This window comes from Triticum dicoccoides, chromosome 3B, assembly GCF_002162155.2.
Source record: "Triticum dicoccoides isolate Atlit2015 ecotype Zavitan chromosome 3B, WEW_v2.0, whole genome shotgun sequence".
Lineage (NCBI taxonomy): Eukaryota > Viridiplantae > Streptophyta > Magnoliopsida > Poales > Poaceae > Triticum > Triticum dicoccoides.
In genome coordinates, this window is record NC_041385.1 from 480,421,783 (window position 1) to 480,442,148 (window position 20,366).

Below are 20,366 nucleotides of genomic sequence, written 5' to 3' on the forward strand. Positions count from 1 at the left end.
CGGACTCAAGCAGCCTCCGGCCAAACTTGAAGCCCGAGAGCCTACAACTGGGATCGGCTTTGGGAGGCCCGGAGGTAGAAGGTGCGTCGGGAGGGCCGAAGCTGGCCTCAGACCGCCCCGGGACCAGAGCAGACCCTGGGAGGACCAGCCTCGACCTGCCCTTCCTCGGGACCAAGGGAGAATCCTCCCCTCCTTGCCTGGTGCCGGCCTCGTCGTCGTCCGGCATGGAGCAGAGGGCGCAGGACCCGCGCCGAGGGAAGGACTCCTCCGACTCCTCGCCAGTCGCCTCAGAGTCAGACTCTTCTTCGTCCTCCTCTTCTTCCTCCTCACTCCCGCTGGAGTCGTTGGAGGACACGTTCACTGTCGCCAGCGCCGCCAGATCCCCGGGAGCTTTTGCGGGCACCAGCCCCTCACAGTTGAAGATGGGAATGACGTTCACCACCTGCTCCCAATCGCCGCGAAGGAACAGGGGGACGGGAGCGCCCTCCGGCCTTGCCGCGTCTCCCCCAACCAAGGAGTGGAGAGCCGCAACCAGATCGTCATCAGCTAGGGCCTCGGTGCTTAGGCAAAGGGCAGCGTCCGCTTCCCCAAGCCTCCACAATGGGAGCGAGTGCTCCCGGAGTGGAGCCACCCGGTGCTCCAAGAACTCCCTCAGGAGTGTGGCCCCAGTCAGCTTCACCGCCCCCAAGTTGCCTGGCCTCAGGTCCGCATTCATCCTCTTCAGCACCGCCCTCGCGCGGGGGTCGACAAGCTCCGCGCGAGACCACGCATCAACGGCCTTGGGCTGCCCCGTAGGCAGCACCAGTCGGGGGTGGAGGCGCCCGACATCCACCATGACCCACTTGCTCCTGAAGCCTTTGATCCTCTTCCCAGGCTTCGAGATGGCATTGGAGTTGGAGTATGCGATAAAGCTCGCGCATGCGGTGATGTGGGCGCAAGAAACCCAGAGGTAAAAGTAATGGCGCAGCAAGGCCACTGAGGGATTTACCCCAACATGAGCCTCACAATAGTAGGCGAAAATCGCCAGGAGAAGAACAGAGTTGGGGTGGAGGTGCAGAGATTGCAAGTTGTATTGGCGAAGAACAGCAAAGAAGAACTCGGAGAAAGGAGGCACCAGACCGGCGATGATGGCGCTCACAAAGAGCGGGTAGAAGGTGCTCCCCTTGGCTTCAGGCTAGTCGGAGCCGGCCTTGAGCACAGTCGCTCCCTCGTTGCCCTGCGCCACCGTCATCAGGCGCGTGAGGGTGAGATTCTTCTCCGACACATTCGGGGGATCCAGAGCCGGCGAGTACCAGGCCTCAGACGGGGTCTTACGAGGCGCCATGGCTTGCCGGATGGAAGGGATTGAGACAGATCTGGAGGATTTCGGAAGCAAGAAGGAGAAGAGCGAGAAAGGTGATCTGGAGCGAGGCAAATGAGAAGGAAGCAGGTAAGTCTGGCCCGAACACCCCTTTTGTCAGATGTGCGGTTGCCGAGGCGTCGTGGAGAAGCGGAGATGCCCACGTCCTATCAATCGCCACGCGGCGCCCAAGGCCGCAAGCTGTTGGGGCCCGTGGCGCTTCGCACTTGCCCCTTCGCTTCTCTGCTAAGCCAAGTCCGGGCGCGTCTTGGGCCCGGGGGCTACTGTCGGCGTTCTGGGAATGGGGGTCCCCAGACTTGCCTGCCTGCGGCCTGTGGCGTGGCTCAAGTGGGAGCCTAGTGCAGCCTAGCTTCATCAGCTCAAGCTCAAGACCCTCGCGAGGGGCCAAGCCTCGCGGGGCGGACAACAGGAAGCTTCCTCAGGAGCAGCCTCATCAGGCAGGCTCGCGAGGAGGCGGAGAGATCAAGGCAGGGTACCTCGCGAGGTGCCCATGATGCAAGCCATGACAATCGAGACCAGGCGTGCGTCGTCCTATGCGGTGTCCTTGTTTCCCCTTCGGTGCAAAGGGGGAAAGCACGGGCCAAGGCATCAGGCAAAGGTTACCATTTCGGTGCAACAAGACCAAGACCAGCAGAACAGCAAGATGGAGGTCATCGTGGAGCCCAGGACGGCGTCATCGTCAGAGCCTTTGGTAGCCGAAGACCAACTTTAGTCAGGATAAGTGTACTAGATGTTCCCCTTCAAAATGGCCAATTGTTGGCACCCTTCCCGCTCATTATTTGGGAAGAGGCCCAGGGCCTCCCTCTATAAATAGGGCTAGCCACCATAGAGTAGGGGCATATAGGATCCAGATCACGCATAGACTAGAGAGAGGCGACTGAACTCACCCAAGCAGTTCATCGCACCAGCTCAAGAACAGCCCTCGTGAGGCTGTTCTCCCTTTGTATTGTTCACCATCAGCCCCTGAGGCAATCCACCACACCACACACTGGAGTAGGGTATTACACCACAATGGTGGCCTAAACCAGTATAAATCTCGTGTCCCTTGTGTGTTATTCTTTCTAGCCTAGATCCTTTGCGAGACATCGTGACGTGAGCTGGTAGGGGAAAGATCTTCGTGCGCACCCCAGAGTTTGAACCTCAAGGGTCTGCCGGAACCCGAAATCCGACAGAACTATATGAGTGCCCTGTTAAATTTTGGAATTATTTCGGGTTCGTTTGGCCTTTTTATACATTAATTGAGTTTCTGGACTTTTAATGTGCATAATCTAAATATGAACTGTATGCACATGCTCCGGTGCACCAAAGTTGGTTGAAAAATCACATGTGTGTCCTTGGTTGAATTTCTAGGTCCCATGGAAGAAATGAGAATGAAATTCAAACATCTGGGCGTCGTGACTCGGCCGAGAACATCGAGAAACTTAGATTTTAAATTCATGTTAATCCAAAACTCGTCTGGAAATCATGAAACTTGGCATGGTGTCATGTCATGGCACTAACATGTTGTGGTAAAAAATTGGGCCGATTTCGAAGCTCGTGGTTCTAAGAGGAAACGTGCCACCTTTGAGTGTGAAATGATATATGCTGCCCCCCTGAGTTTCTTAACAAAGGCAACATAGAAGTACATGAGTGCCCTGTTAAATTTTGGAATTATTCCGGGTTCGTTTGTCGTTTTTTATACATTAATTGAGTTTTTGGTCATTTAATGTGCATAAGTTAAATTTGAACTACAAGCACATGCTCTCGTGCACCAAAGTTGGTTGAAAAATCACATTTGTGTCCTTGGGTGAATTTCTAGGTCCCATGCAAGAAATGAGAATAAAATTTAAACATATGGGCATCGTGGCTCGGCGAGAACATTGAGAAACTTGGTTTTAAAATTCTTGTAAATCCAAAACACGTCTGAAAGTCATGAAACTTGGCATGGGTGTCATGTCATGGTACTACCATGCTGTGGTAAAAAAATTGGCCGAATAGGAACAGATTTTGGTATAAGCTTCTTGCAAACCGAAGCTTCTCTCAAGAAGGCTCCTGGTTCTGAGAGGGAACGTGCCACCTTTGAGTGCGAAATGATATACGCTGTCCCCCTTGAGTTTATTTACAAAGGCAACATAGAACTACATGAGTGCCCTATTAAATTTTGGAATTGTTCCGGCTTCGTTTGGCCTTATTTACACATTACCAAAGTTGGTTGAAAAATCACATTTGTGTCCTTGGGTGAATTTCTAGGTCCCATGCAAAAAATGAGAATAAAATTCAAACATCTGGGCATCATGGCTCGGTCGAGAACATTGAGAAACTTGGTTTTAATATCATGAAACTTGGCATGGTGTCATGTCATGGTAGTACCATGCCGTCGTAAAAAAATTGGCCGAATAGGAACAAATTTTGGTATAAGCTTCTTGCAAATTGGAGCTTCTCTCAAGAAGGCTCGTGGTTATGGGAGGGAACGTGTCACCTTTGTGTGCATAATTCAAATTTGAAATACAAGCACATGTTCCATTCCACCAAAGTTGGTTAAAAAATCACATGTGTGTCCTCTGGTAAATTTCTAGGTTCCATGCAAGAAATGGGAATGAAATTCAAAATTCTGGGCGTCGTGGCTGGGCTGGAAACATTGAGAAACTTAATTTTTTAATTCCTGTAAATCCAAAACACGCATGAAAATAATGAAACTTGGCTTGGTGCCATGAAATGGCACCAACATGCTGTGGTAATTTTGCAGTCCGATTTGCGAAGGCGCACACATTAACAATCAACAAAGTCATTTTGGAACAAGTGTTGTCACGTTACAATCGGAAACACAAGTATTATTGAAACCGTTGGTGTTCTATTTACTACCATTTACGTGCCGCCACGCGTCCCCATTTTTTATTAGCTAGGAGGCGCCATGCAGGGTAGCTATTTGAGTACGAGAGGCGTGCGATCAGACCCCCTGCATGTGCTTATCAGAAGGAGAGCCCTTTGACCTCCATCTGCCGTCCACCTCTCTCCCAAGGTCTCCATTAATGGTGCCCGAGCCTTGATGACCCACAAGTATAGGGGATCTATCATAGTCCTTTCGATAATTAAGAGTGTCGAACCCAACGAGGAGCATAAGGAAATGATAAGCAGTTTTCAGCAAGGTATTCTCTACAAGTACTGAAATAAGTGGTAACAGATAGTTTTGTGATAAGATAAATTGTAACGAGCAACAAGTAACAAAAGTAAATAAAGTGCAGCAAGGTGGCCCAATCCTTTTTGTAGCAAAGGACAAGCCTGGACAAACTCTTATAATAGGAAAATCGCTCTCGAGGACACATGGGAATATCGTCAAGCTAGTTTTCATCACGCTCATATGATTCACGTTCGGTACTTTGATAATTTGATATGTGGGTGGACCGGTGCTTGGGTACTGCTCTTACTTGGACAAGCACCCCACTTATGATTAACCTCTATTGCAAGCATCCGCAACTACAACAAAAGTATTAAGGTAAATCTAACCATAGCATGAAACATATGGATCCAAATCAGCCCCTTACGAAGCAACGCATAAACTAGGGTTTAAGCTTCTGTCACTCTAGCAACCCATCATCTACTTATTACTTCCCAATGCCTTCCTCTAGGCCCAAATAATGGTGAAGTGTTATGTAGTCAACGTTCACATAACACCACTAGAGGTTAGACAACATACATCTTATCAAAATATCAAACGAATACCAAATTCACATGACTACTAATAGCAAGACTTCTCCCTTGTCCTCAGGAACAAACGTAACTACTCACAAAGCATATTCATGTTCATAATCAGAGGGGTAATAATGTGCATATAGGATCTGAACATATGATCTTCCACCAAATAAACCAACTAGCATCAACTACAAGGAGTAATCAACACTACTAGCAACCTACTAGCACTAATCCCGGACTTGGAGACAAGAATTGGATACAAGAGATGAACTAGGGTTTGGAGATGAGATGGTGCTAGTGAACATGGTGATGGAGATTGCCCTCTCCTGATGAGAGGAGCGTTGGTGATGACGATGGTGATGATTTCCCCCTCCCGGAGGGAAGTGTCCCCGGCAGAACAGCGCCGCCGGAGCCCTTGATTGGTTCCGCCAAGGTTCCGCCTCGTGGCGGCGGAGTCTCGTCCCGAAAGGTTCTCCTCTATTTTTTTCTCATTGAAAGACTTCATATGGGAGAAGATGGATGTAGGAGGGCCACCAGGGGGCCCACAAGGTAGGGGGCGCGCCCCCCACCCTCATGAGCAGGGTGTGGGCCCCCTGGCCTTCATCTTTGGCGACGATTTTTCTTCATTTATTTTAAGGTATTCCGTGGAGTTTCAGGACTTTTGGAGTTGCGCAGAATAGTCCTTCAATATTTGCTCCTTTTCCAGCGTATAATTCCAGCTGTCGGCATTCTCCCTCTTCATGTAAACCTTGTAAAATAAGAGAGAATAGCCATAAGTATTGTGACATAACGTGAAATAACAACCCATAATGCAATAAATATTGACATAAAAGCATGATGCAAAATGGACGTATCAACTCCCCCAAGCTTAGACTCGCTTGTCCTCAAGCGAAAAGCCGATAACAATAAATATGTCCTTATGTTTAGAGGTAGAGGCGTCGATAAAAATAAAATACTTATGTTCAAGTGATGATCTTTTCACAAAGCCAAAATATGAATCATAAACCTTATTGGGCACCAACAATTATAATCTCAGTCGTTGAAGCAATTGCAATTTATCATAACATCGGAAAGAGTCTATGTCAGAGCTTAAAAGCAAGTCCACATACTCAATTATCACTTAGTCCTTCACAATTGCTAACACTCATGCAATACTTGTGGTTACGGAGTTTTAATCAGACACAGAGAAAGATAGGGGCTTATAATTTTCCCCACAACTTTTTACCTCAAGGGTAATATCAACAATAATAATTCACGCTCCCCCACATCCAATTAGATATATATATATATATATATATATATATATATATATATATATATATATATATATCATGTTCTTTCCAACATGCTGAGCTTGCCAAAGGATAAAATGAAAAAGGAAGGGTGAAGATCACCGTGACTCTTGCATAAGGTAGAGGATAATAATAAAAGATAGGCCCTTCGCAGAGGGAAGCAGAGGTTGTCATGCGCGTTTAGGGTTGATGCACAAAATCTTAATGCAAAAGAACATCACTTTATATTGCCCCTTGCATGTGAACCTTTATTATGCAGTCCGTCGCTTTTATTGCGTCCACAACAAGTTCGTACAAAGCTTATTTCTCTGCACTAATAAGTCATGCATATTTAGAGAGCAATTTTTATTGCTTGCACCGATGACAACTTACTTGAAGGATCTTACTCAATCCATAGGTAGATATGGTGGACTCTCATGGCAAAACTGGTTTAAGGGTATTTGGAAGCACAAGTAGTATTTCGAGTTAGTGCTAAGAATTGGCTAGCATGAGGGGGAAAGGCAAACTCAACACGGTAGAGGAACCATGACAACATACTTTATCTCAGATGTAAGAAAACATAACTCATTATGTTGTCTTCCTTGTCCAACCTCAACTCTTTAGCATGTCATATTTTAATGAGTGCTCCCAATCATAAAAGATGTAAATGATAATATATCTATATGTGAAACCTCTCTTTCCTTATTACTTCCTATTAATTTCAACGATGACCAAAGCTATATTTGCCAACTCCCAACAACTTTTAATCATCATACTTTTTCTATGTGAAGTCATTACTTTCAATAAGATCAAAATGAACTCTTTGATTCTTTTTATTCTTTTTCTTCTAATCACCCAAGATCATGGCAAAATACTCAAGCCCTTGAATCAACACTAATCTTTATTATATAGCTCACGGACTTGATTACAAAGAAGGATCATAAAGCAAAACTCAAAACTAGATCATGCCATGACTTTATTCCACTAAATCAAGATACTACTAATAGGATCGAACTAAGAAAAACGGTAAAGATAGGAGTTGTGATGGTGATACGATACCAGGGCACCTCCCCCAAGCTTGGCAGTTGCCAAGGGGAGTGCCCATGCCCATGTGATTATATCTCCTTCCTTGTTGGCGGTGGAGGCGTTGATGATGATGCAAGCTTGTCGTCCACCTTCCATGGCATAGGCTCACCATCATAGAAGGATGATCGAGTCTCCGGAATCCTCAAATCTGCAGCCAAACTCATCCTTTTGAATCTATATTCATACTCACAGTTTTGGTTTTGCAGATCATAGATTTGGGCTTGGAGGTGCTCGATCTTCTCATGTAGCTTATAGATGGCTTCCTCGGTCTTCTTGGCATCCGGCTCATAGTTGTTGGTGAACTCCGTGAGCATCTTGTGGGTAGCGTTGATTCCATGCTCCACCATCCCCTGGCACTTGAAAACTTGTTGCTCCATTGCTTCGAGCCTCAACTCCACGCTCCCGGTTCCCTTTGGTCCCTCAACATTGCGGATGTGCGCAACCCATCACGCATCTCAATGGTTTGAGGGTGTCGCAGCACCTCTGCGAGGTAAGGGTTGATAACCTTCTTGAAGAACTTGTCCTTGGAAGCACTTGGGGTCGTCATGATGATCTAGACCTGTCAGAAAATAGCTCGAAACAAGAATAGGGGAGATTTGCGTGATACAAGAGTCAAAACCTTCGGGAGTATATATAATGAATTTTTACCGACAGAAATACGTATTGTGCAAGGAAACGGAGTCTAGAGGGCACACGAGGTGCTCACGAGGTAGGGGGGCACGCCCAGGGGGGTAGGGCACGCCCTCCACCCTCGTGGAGGCCTCGTGTCCTCCCCGGACTGCTACTTATTTTTCTATTTTTCTAAATATTCCAAAACGGAGAAATATTGCCTTAAAAATTGTTTTGGAGTCGGTTTACTTACCATACGACATACCTATTCCTTTTTGGAGTCTGGAACATTCTGGAAAGTGTCCCTTATGTATTCCTCCGGGGTTACGGTTTCAATAATATTAGTTTCAACATTTATAGGGTTACCTGAGATATAGTGTTTGATCCTTTGACCGTTTACCACCTTCGGATTCGTGCCTGCGAAGTTGTTGATTTTTATGGCACCGGAACGATAGACCTCCTCGATAACGGAGGGACCTTCCCATTTGGAGAGAAGTTTTCCTGCAAAAAATCCTAAACGAGAGTTGTATAGCAATACATAATCACCTACATTAAACTCATGCTTTTGTATCCTTTTGTCATGCCATCTTTTAACTTTTTCTTTAAACAACTTGGCATTTTCATAAGCTTGGGTTCTCCATTCATCAAGTGAGCTAATATCAAATAACCTCTTCTCACCGGCAAGTTTGAAATCATAGTTGAGCTCTTTAATAGCCCAATATGCCTTATGTTCTAGTTCGAGAGGTAAATTACATGCTTTTCCATAAACCATTTTATACGGAGACATACCCATAGGATTTTTGTACGTAGTTCTATAGGCCCATAATGCATCATTCAGTTTCTTGGACCAATTCTTTCTAGACCTATTGACAGTCTTTTGCAAAATTAATTTGAGCTCTCTTTTGCTCAATTCTACCTGACCACTAGACTGCGGGTGATATGGAGATGCAATTCTATGATTAACGTCGTATTTAGCAAGCATCTTACGGAAAGCACCATGAATAAAGTGTGAACCACCATCAGTCATTAAGTATCTAGGGACTCCAAACCTCGGAAAAATAACTTCCTTAAGCATTTTAATAGAAGTGTTATGATCAGCACTACTAGTTGGAATAACTTCTACCCACTTAGTAACGTAATCAACAACAACTAAAATATGAGTGTAACCATTAGAGGCAGGAAAAGGTCCCATATAATCAAAGCCCCAAACATCAAATGGTTCAATATCAAGTGAATAATTCATAGGCATTTCTTGACATCTACTGATATTACCAATTCTTTGACATTCATCGCAAGATAAAACAAACTTACGGGCATCCTTGAAGAGAGTAGGCCAATAAAAACCGGATTGCAATACCTTATGTGCAGTTCTATCTCCAGCGTGGTGTCCTCCATAAGCCTCGGAGTGACACTTGCGTAGGATCTGTTCCTGTTCATGCTCAGGTACACAACGTCTAATAACACCATCTACTCCTTCTTTATAAAGATGTGGGTCATCCCAAAAGTAATGTCGCAAGTCATAAAAAACTTTTTCTTTTGTTGGTATGTGAAGCTAGGCGGTATAAATTTAGCAACAATATAATTAGCATAATCAGCATACCATGGAGTGCTACGAGAAGTACTTATGACATTTAATTGCTCATCAGGAAAGCTATCATCAATAGGTAGTGGGTCATCAAGAACATTCTCTAGCCTAGACAAGTTGTCTACAACGGGGTTGTCAGCTCCTTTTCTATCAACAATATGTAAATCAAATTCTTGAAGCAAGAGAACCCATCTAATGAGTCTAGGTTTTGCATCTTTCTTTTCCATAAGATATTTAATAGCAGCATGATCTGTATGAATAGTTACTCTAGAATCAACAATATAGGGTCTGAATTTATCACAAGCAAATACAACCGTTAAAAGTTCCTTCTCGGTAGTAGCATAATTTCTTTGAGCATTGTCTAGAGTCTTACTAGCATAATGGATAACATTCAATTTCTTATCAACTCTTTGCCCTAGAACAACACCTACATCATAATCACTAGCATCACACCTACATCATAATCAGGTGGCTGAACAACATGTGCAGAGACTAATGCTTTCTTAAGTATTTCAAATGCTTCTACACAATCATCATCAAAGACAAATGGTACATCTTTTTGTAATAAATTAGTCAGAGGCCGAGAGATTTTTGAGAAGTCCTTGATGAACCTCCTATAAAATCCGGCGTGACCAAGGAAACTTCTTATACCTTTGATGTCCTTGGGACATGGCATCTTTTCAATAACATCAACCTTGGCTTTATCAACTTCAATACCTCTTTCAGAAACTTTGTGCCCCAAGACGATACCTTCATTCACCATAAAGTGGCACTTTTCCCAATTCAAGACAAGATTAGTTTCTTCACATCTCTGCAAAAGTCGAGCAAGATTGCTCAAGCAATCATCAAAAGAGGAACCATAGACGGAAAAGTTGTCCATGAAAACCTCACAAATTTTCTCACAGAAGTCAGAGAATATAGCCATCATGCATCTTTGAAAGGTAGCAGGTGCATTACATAAACCAAAAGGCATACGTCCATAAGCAAAAGTACCAAAAGGGCATGTAAAAGTAGTCTTTGATTGATCTTTAGCCGACACGGGTATTTGAGAGAAACCAGAATAACCATCTAGAAAGCAATAGTGTGTATGTTTGCATAATCTTTCTAGCATTTGATCAATAAAAGGTAAGTTGTAATGATCTTTCTTAGTAGCCTTATTTAATTTGCGGAAATCAATTACCATCCTATAACCTGTGATAATTCTTTGCGGAATCAATTCATCTTTATCATTAGGGACAACAGTAATACCTCCCTTCTTAGGGACACAATGGACAGGACTTACCCACTGACTATCAGCAACGGGATAAATTATACCTGCCTCCAAAAGCTTGAGTATTTCTTTTCTTACCACTTCTTTCATTTTAGGATTCAAACGTCGTTGAGGATCACGAACCGGTTTGGCATCCGCTTCCAAATTTATTCTATGTTGACATAGAGTGGGACTGATGCCCTTAAGATCATCCAGAGTATATCCAATAGCGGCACAGTGCTTTTTCAGAGTTTTCAATAATCTTTCTTCTTCGTGCTCTGAAAGGTTAGCACTAATAATGACATGATATATTTTCTTTTCATCAAGATAAGCATATTTAAGATTATCAGGCAACGGTTTAAGCTCAAACACGGGACCACTCTTGGGTGGAGGAGGTGTTGGGGAACGTAGTAATTTCAAAAAAATTCCTACGCACACGCAAGATCATGGTGATGCATAGCAACGAGAGGGGAGAGTGTTGTCCACGTACCCTCGTAGACCGTAAGCGAAAGTGTTATGACAACGCGGTTGATGTAGTCGTACATCTTCACGATCTGACCGATCCAAGTACTGAACGTACGGCACCTCCGAGTTCAGCACATGTTCAGCTTGATGACGATCCCCGGACTACGATCCAGCAGGGTGTCGGGGATGAGTTCCATTAGCACCACGGTGTGGTGACGATGATGATGTTCTATTGACGCAGGGCTTCGCCTAAGCACCGCAACGATATGATCGAGGTGGAATATGGTGGAGGGGGGCACCGCACACGGCTAAGAAACGATCATCAAGATCAACTTGTGTGTCTCTGGGGTGCCCCGTGCCCCCGTATATAAAGGAGCAACGGAGGAGGAGGCCGGCCCTAGGAGGGGGCGCACCAAGTGTGGAGTCCTACTAGGACTCCCTAGTCCTAGTAGGATTCCCCCTCCCATATGGAATAGGAAAAGAGGAAGGGAAAAGGAGAAGGAAGGAAGGGGCGCCCCCCTTCCCTAGTCCAATTCCGACCAGACCAAGGGGAGGGGTGCGGCCACCCTTGAGGCCCTTTTCCTTCTTTCCCGTATGGCCCAATAAGGCCCATTACGTATTCCCGTAACTCTCCGGTACTCCGAAAAATACCCGAATCACTCGGAACCTTTCCGATGTCCGAATATAGTCGTCCAATATATCGATCTTTACGTCTCGAACATTTCGAGACTCCTCGTCATGTCCCCGATCTCATACGGGACTCTGAACTCCTTCAGTACATCAAAACTCATAAACTCATAATAAAACTGTCATCGAAACCTTAAGCGTGCGGACCCTACGGGTTCGAGAACTATGTAGACATGACCGAGACACGTCTCCGGTCAATAACCAATAGCGGAACCTAGATGCTCATATTGGCTCCCACATATTCTATGAAGATCTTTATCGGTCAGACCGCATAACAACATACGTTGTTCCCTTTGTCATCGGTATGTTACTTGCCCGAGATTCGATCGTCGGTATCTCAATACCTAGTTCAATCTCGTTACTGGAAAGTCTCTTTACTCGTTCCGTAATACATCATCCCACAACTAACTCATTAGTTGCAATGCTTGCAAGGCTTAAGTGATGTGCATTACCGAGAGGGCCCAGAGATACCTCTCCGACAATCGGAGTGACAAATCCTAATCTCGAAATACGCCAACCCAACATGTACCTTTGGAGACACCTGTAGAGCTCCTTTATAATCATCCAGTTACGTTGTGACGTTTGGTAGCACACAAAGTGTTCCTCCGGTAAACGGGAGTTGCATAATCTCATAGTCATAGGAACCTGTATAAGTCATGAAGAAATCAATAGCAACATACTAAACGATCAAGTGCTAAGCCAACGGAATGGGTCAAGTCAATCACATCATTCTCCTAATGATGTGATCCTGTTAATCAAATGACAACTCATGTCTATGGCTAGGAAACTTAACCATCTTTGATTCATGAGCTAGTCAAGTAGAGGCATACTAGTGACATTATGTTTGTCTATGTATTCACACATGTATTTTGTTTCCGGTTAATACAATTATAGCATGAATAATAAACATTTATCATGAAATAAGGAAATAAATAATAACTTTATTATTGCCTCTAGGGCATATTTTCTTCAGTCTCCCACTTGCACTAGAGTCAATAATCTAGTTCACATCGCCATGTGATTTAACACCAATATTCATATCTGTATATGATTAACACCCATAGTTCACATCTTCATGTGACCAACACCCAAAGGGTTTACTAGAGTCAATAATCTAGTTCACATCGCTATGTGATTAACACCCAAAGAGTAATAAGGTGTGATCATGTTTTGCTCGTGAGAGAATCTTAGTCAACGGGTCTGTCATATTCAGAGCCATATGTATTTTGCAAATATTCTATGTCTACAATGCTCTGCACGGAGCTACTCTAGCTAATTGCTCCCACTTTCAATATATATCCAGATTAAGACTTAGAGTCATCTGAATCAGTATCAAAACTTGTATCAACGTAACCCTTTACGACGAACCTTTTGCCACCTCCATAATTGAGAAACATATCCTTATTCCACTAAGGATAACCCTGACCAATGTCCAGTGATCTACTTCTAGATCACTATTGTAATCCCTTGCCAAACCAGGGCAGAGTATACAATAGGTCTGGTCCATAGCATGGCATACTTTTATAGAACCTATGACTGATGCATAGGGAATGACTTTTATTCTCTTTCTATTTTCTGTCGTGGTCGGGATTTGAGTCTTACTCAATTTCATACCTTTGCAACACAGGCAAGAACTCTTTCTTTGACTGTTCCATTTTGAACTACTTCAAAATCTTGTCAAGGTATGTACTCATTGAAAATCTTATCAAGTGTCTTGATCTATCTCAATAGATCTTGATGCTCAATATGTAAGTAGCTTTACCGAGGTCTTTCTTTGAAAAAAAACTCCTTTCAGACACTCCTTTATGCTTTGCAGAATAATTCTACATTATTTCCGATCAACAATATGTCATACATATATACTTATCAGAAATGTTGTAGTGCTCCCACTCACTTTCTTGTAAATACAGGCTTCACTGCAAGTCTGTATAAAACTATATGCTTTGATCAACTTATCAGAGCGTATATTCCAACTCCGAGATGCTTGCACCAGTCCATAGATGGATTGCTGGAGCTTGCACATTTTGTTAGCACCTTTAGGATTGACAAAACCTTCTGGTTGCATCATATACAACTCTTCTTTAAGAAAACTATTAAGGAATGCAGTCTTGACATCCATTTGCCAGATTTCATAAAATGTGGCAATTGCTAACATGATTCGGACAGACTTAAGCATCGATACGAGTGAGAAAATATCATTATATTCAACACCTTGAACTTGTCGAAAAACCTTTTTGCGACAAGTCGAGCTTTGTAGATAGTAACACTACTATCAACGTCCGTCTTCCTCTTGAAGATTCATTTACTTTCTATGGCTTGCCGATCAACGGGCAAGTCCACCAAAGTCCACACTTTGTTCTCATACATGGATCCCATCTCAGATTTCATGACCTCCAGCCATTTCGCGGAATCTGGGCTCATCATCGCTTCCTCATAGTTCGTAGGTTTATCATGGTCTAGTAGCATGACTTTCAGAACAGGATTACCATACCACTTTGGCGCGGACCGTACTCTGGAAGACCTACGAGGTTCTGTAGTAACTTGATCTGAAGTTTCATGATCATCATCATTAGATTCCTCACTAATTGGTGTAGGAATCACTGGAACTGATTTCAGTGATGAACTATTTTCCAATTCGGGAGAAGGTACAGTTACCTCATCAAGTTCTACTTTCCTCCCACTCACTTCTTTCGAGAGAAACTCCTTCTCTAGAAAGGATCCATTTTTAGCAACGAATATCTTGCCTTCGGATCTGTGATAGAAGGTGTACCCAACAGTTTCCTTTGGGTATTCTATGAAGACGCACTTCTCCGATTTGGGTTCGAGCTTATTAGGTTGAAAACCTGTTTCATATAAGCATCGCAACTCCAAACTTTAAGAAACGACAGCTTAGGTTTACTGCTAAACCATGGTTCATACAGTGTCGTCTCAACGGATTTAGATGGTGCCCTTTTAACGTGAATGCAGCTGTCTCTAATGCATAACCCCAAAATGATAATGATAAATCAGTAAGAGACATCATAGATCGCACCATATCCAATAAAGTGCGGTAACGACGTTCGGACACACCACAACATTGTGGTGTTCCAGGTGGCGTGAGCTGTGAAACTATTCCACATTGTTATAATTGAAGACCAAACTCGTAACTCAAATATTCGTCTTCGCGATCAGATCGCAGAAATTTTATTTTCTTGTTACGATGATTTTTCTAGTTCACTGTGAAATTCTTTGAACCTTTCAACTATTTCAGACTTATGTTTCATCAAGTAGATATACCCATATCTGCTCAAATCATCTTGTGAAGGTCAGAAAATAATGATACTTGCCACGAGCATCAACACTCATTGGATCGCATACATCGGTATGTATTATTTCCAATAAGTCAGTAGCTTGTTCCATTGTTCCGTAGAAGGGAGTTTTAGTCAGCTTGCCCAAAAGGCATGGTTCGCAAGCATCAAATGATTCATAACCAAGTGATTCCAAAAATCCATCTTTATGGAGTTTCTTCATGCGCTTTACACCGATATGACCCAAACGGCAGTGCCACAAATAAGTTGCACTATCATTATTAACTTTGCATCTTTTGGCATCAATATTATGAATATGTGTATCACTACGATCGAGATCCAACAAACTATGTTCATTGCGTGTATGACCATCGAAGGTCTTATTCACGTAAACAGAATAACAATTATTCTCTAACTTTAAATGAATAACCGTATCTCAATAAGCACGATCAAATCATGTTCATGCTCAACGCAAACGCCAAATAACATTTATTTAGGTTTAACACTAATCCCGAAAGTATAGGGAGTGTGCGATGATGATCATATCAATCTTGGAACTACTTCCAACACCCATCGTCACTTCCCCTTCAACTAGTCTCTGTTTATTCGGTAACTCCTGTTTCGAGTTACTAATCTTAGCAACCGAACAAGTATCAAATACTCAGGGGCTACTATAAACACTAGTAAGGCACACATCAATAACCTGTATATCAAATATACCCTTGTTCACTTTGCCATCCTTCTTATCCACCAAATATTCAGGGCATTTCCGCTTCCAGTGACCATTTCCTTTGCAGTGTAAGCACTCATTTTCAGGCTTTGGTCCAGCTTTGGTCTTCTTCACGGGAGTGACAACTTGTTTGCCATTCTACTTGAAGTTTCCCTTTCTTTCCCTTTGCCCTTTTCTTGAAACTAGTGGTGTTGTCAATCATCAACACTTGATGCTCTTTCTTGATTTCTACCTTCGTCGATTTCAACATCACGAAGAGCTCGGGAATCATTTTCGTCATCCTTTGCATACTATAGTTCATCACGAAGTTCTACTAACTTGGTGATGGTGACTAGAGAACTCTGTCAATCACTATCTTATCTGGAAGATTAACTCCCACTTGATTCAAGCGATTGAAGTACCCAGACAATCTCGGCACATGCTCACTAGTTGAGCAATTCTCCTCCATCTTTTAGCTATAGAACTTGTTGGAGACTTCATATCTCTCAACTCGGGTATTTGCTGGAAATATTAACTTCAACTCCTGGAACATCTCATATGGTCCATGACGTTCAAAACGTCTTTGAAGTCCCGATTCTAAGTCGTTAAGCATGGTGCACTAAACTATCAGGTAGTCATCATATTGAGCTAGCCAAACGTTCATAACGTCTGCATCTGCTCCCGTAATAGGTCTGTCACCTAGCAGTGCATTATGGGCATAATTCTTCTGTGCAGCAATGAGGATAAACCTCAGATCACGGATCCAATCCGCATCATTGCTACTAACATTTTTCAACATAGTTTTTCTCTAGGAACATATCAAAATTAACATATGAAAGCAACAACGCAAGCTATTGATCTACAACATAATTTGCAAAATACTACCAGGACTAAGTTCATGATAAATTTAAGTTCATTTAATCATATTACTAAAGAACTCCCACTTAAATAGACATCCCTCTAATCCTCTAAGTGATCACGTGATCCAAATCAACTAAACCATGTCCGATCATCACGTGAGATGGAGTAGTTTTCAATGGTGAACATCACTATGTTGATCATATCTACTATATGATTCATGCTCGACCTTTCGGTCTCCGTGTTCCGATGCCATATCTGTATATGCTAGGCTCGTCAAGTTTAACCTGAGTATTCCGCGTGTGCAACTGTTTTGCACCCATTGTATTTGAACGTGGAGCCTATCACACCCGATCATCACGTGGTGTCTCAGCACGAAGAACTTTCGCAACGGTGCATACTCAGGGAGAACACTTCTTGATAATTAGTGAGAGATCATCTTAAAATGCTACCGTCAATCAAAACAGAATAAGATGTATAACAGATAAACATCATATGCAATCAAAATATGTGACATGATATGGCCATGATCATCTTGCGCCTTTGATCTCCATCTCCAAAGTACTTTTATGATCTCTATTGTCTTTGGCACGACACCATGATCTTCATCATCTTGATCTATATCAATGTGTCGTCACATGGCGTCTCGCCAAATATTGCTCTTGCAACTATTGCTATCGCATAGCGATAAAGTAAAGCAATTATTTGGCACTTGCATCTTATGCAACAAAGAGACAACCATAGGGCTTCTGCCAGTTGCCGATAACTTCAACAAACCATGATCATCTCATATAACAACTTATATCTCATCACGTCTTGACCATATCACATCACAACATGCCCTGCAAAAACAAGTTAGACGTCCTCTACTTTGTTGTTGCAAGTTTTACGTGGCTGCTACGGGCTGAGCAAGAACCGTTCTTACCTATGCATCAAAACCACAATGATAGTTCGTCAAGTTGGTGCTGTTTTAACCTTCGCAAGGACCGGGCATAGCCACACTCGGTTCAACTAAAGTTGGAGAAACTGACACCCGCTAGTCACCTGTGTGCAAAGGACGGCGGTAAAACCAGTCTCGCGTAAGCGTACGCGTAATGTCAGTCCCGGCCGCTTCATACAACAATACCGTCGAACCAAAGTATGACATGCTGGTACGCAGTATGACTTGTATCGCCCACAACTCACTTGTCTTCTACTCGTGCATATAACATCAATGCATAAAACCTAGGCTCGGATGCCACTGTTGGGGAACGTAGTAATTTCAAAAAAATTCCTACGCACACGCAAGATCATGGTGATGCATAGCAACGAGAGGGGAGAGTGTTGTCCACGTACCCTCGTAGACCGTAAGCGGAAGCATTATGACAACACGGTTGATGTAGTCGTACGTCTTCACGATCCGACCGATCCAAGTACCGAACGTACGGCACCTCCGAGTTCAGCACACATTCAGCTCGATGACGATCCCCGGACTCCGATCCAGCAGGGTATCGGGGATGAGTTCCGTCAGCATGACGGCGTGGTGATGATGATGATGTTCTACCGACGCAGGGCTTCGCCTAAGCACCGCAACAATATGACCAAGGTGGAATACGGTGAAGGGGGCACCGCACACGGCTAAGGAACGATCACGAAGATCAACTTGTGTGTCTCTGGGGTGCCCCCCTGCCCCCGTATATAAAGGAGCAAGGGAGGAGGAGGCCAGCCCTAGGAGGGGGCGCACCCAGTGTGGAGTCCTACTAGGACTCCCTAGTCCTAGTAGGATTCCACCTCCCATATGGAATAGGAAAAGAGGAAGGGAAAAGGAGAAGGAAGGAAGGGGGCGCCCCCCTTACCTAGTCCAATTCGGACCAGACCAAGGGGAGGGGTGCGGCCACCCTTGAGGCCCTTTTCCTTCTTTCCCGTATGGCCCAATAAGGCCCAATATGTATTCCCGTAACTCTCCGGTACTCCGAAAAATACCCGAATCGCTCGGAACCTTTTCGATGTCCGAATATAGTCGTCCAATATATCGATATTTACGTCTCGACCATTTTGAGACTCCTCGTCATGTCCCCGATATCATCCGGGACTCCGAACTCCTTCGGTACATCAAAACTCATAAACTCATAATAAAATTGTCATCGAAACCTTAATCGTGCAGACCCTACGGGTTCGAGAACTATGTAGACATGACCGAGACACGTCTCCGGTCAATAACCAATAGCAGAACCTGGATGCTCATATTGGCTCCCACATATTCTACGAAGATCTTTATCGGTCAGACCGCATAACAACATACGTTGTTCCCTTTGTCATCGGTATGTTACTTGCCCGAGATTCAATCGTCGGTATCTCAATACCTAGTTCAATCTCGTTACCGGCAAGTCTCTTTACTCATTCCGTAATACATCATCCCACAACTAACTCATTAGTTGCAATGCTTGCAAGGCTTAAGTGATGTGCATTACCGAGAGGGCCCAGAGATACCTCTCCGACAATCGGGCTGACAAATCCTAATCTCGAAATACTGTAAGTGCATCTAGTGCCCCTTAGTGATTTTGGTGTATTGAAGACTTATAGGTTAAGGGACTGATGCGTTTGTGAGTGTACACAGGTCTATAAGTCTATGAGGAGTTTGATATTTACAGAGAAAGTCGACCCCTAAAAATGAAGTTCTTCGACTGAAGACTTTGATATTCTGAAGACTTTCTGAAGACTTTGAAAGTGAAGAAATTGGTGTGACCTTGAAGACTTGATATTCATTTGAGGAACATGAAGCGTGAAGACTTTTGTTTTTGTAGTTTCATTTTCTATTTCTTGAGTCATAGGAAACACCGTACTGTTAAAGGGGGTCGAGGAAATACTAAGGAAAAATTTCCATGTGATGCTCAACTCAAAATCCTATACCTACCAATCCCTTCGAGTGAAGCCATTGGAAATCTCATACAGTTCAGTCAATTTCTTCAGTGACAGAGACGCAGTTCTTCTGGTCACTAAGGACTTTGTTCTGACTGAGGAGTTAGGAATTCGCCAATGCGAATTGCCTACACAGTGAGGAACATGATAGCCTTGAGGAATTTGAGAGTCAAATTTCCGACCGTTGCCGTGCTGCGCGCCGGCTGTCCCAAGATATCTTATCCACCTAACGGTCATATCATTGAAGGGCATTTATGTCTTATCATGTCGGGCTACTCCCTAGGCTATAAATAGCCGCCCCCTACAACCACTAGTTGGTTGGCTGCTCCGAGAGAACTTGACACTTGTCATCTGAGAGCAACCCATCCTCCGAGGACTTTGAGTGAAAATCATCAAGTGAGGAAAATCCCAAAACCAAACCCCCACAAACCCAAAGTGATTGAGCATCCCTTAAGAAATTGATCCTGCGTGGATCCGACGCTTGTTACCTTTGATAACTGTGCTTCTTCCAGACGGTTAGGCGTCAAGGTCTAGAGCATCCAAGAGGAATTGTGGATTGCCGAGTGACCAAGTCTGTGAAGGTTTGGAAGTCACCTGAAGACTTACCACGAGTGATTGGACGAGACCTGCGTG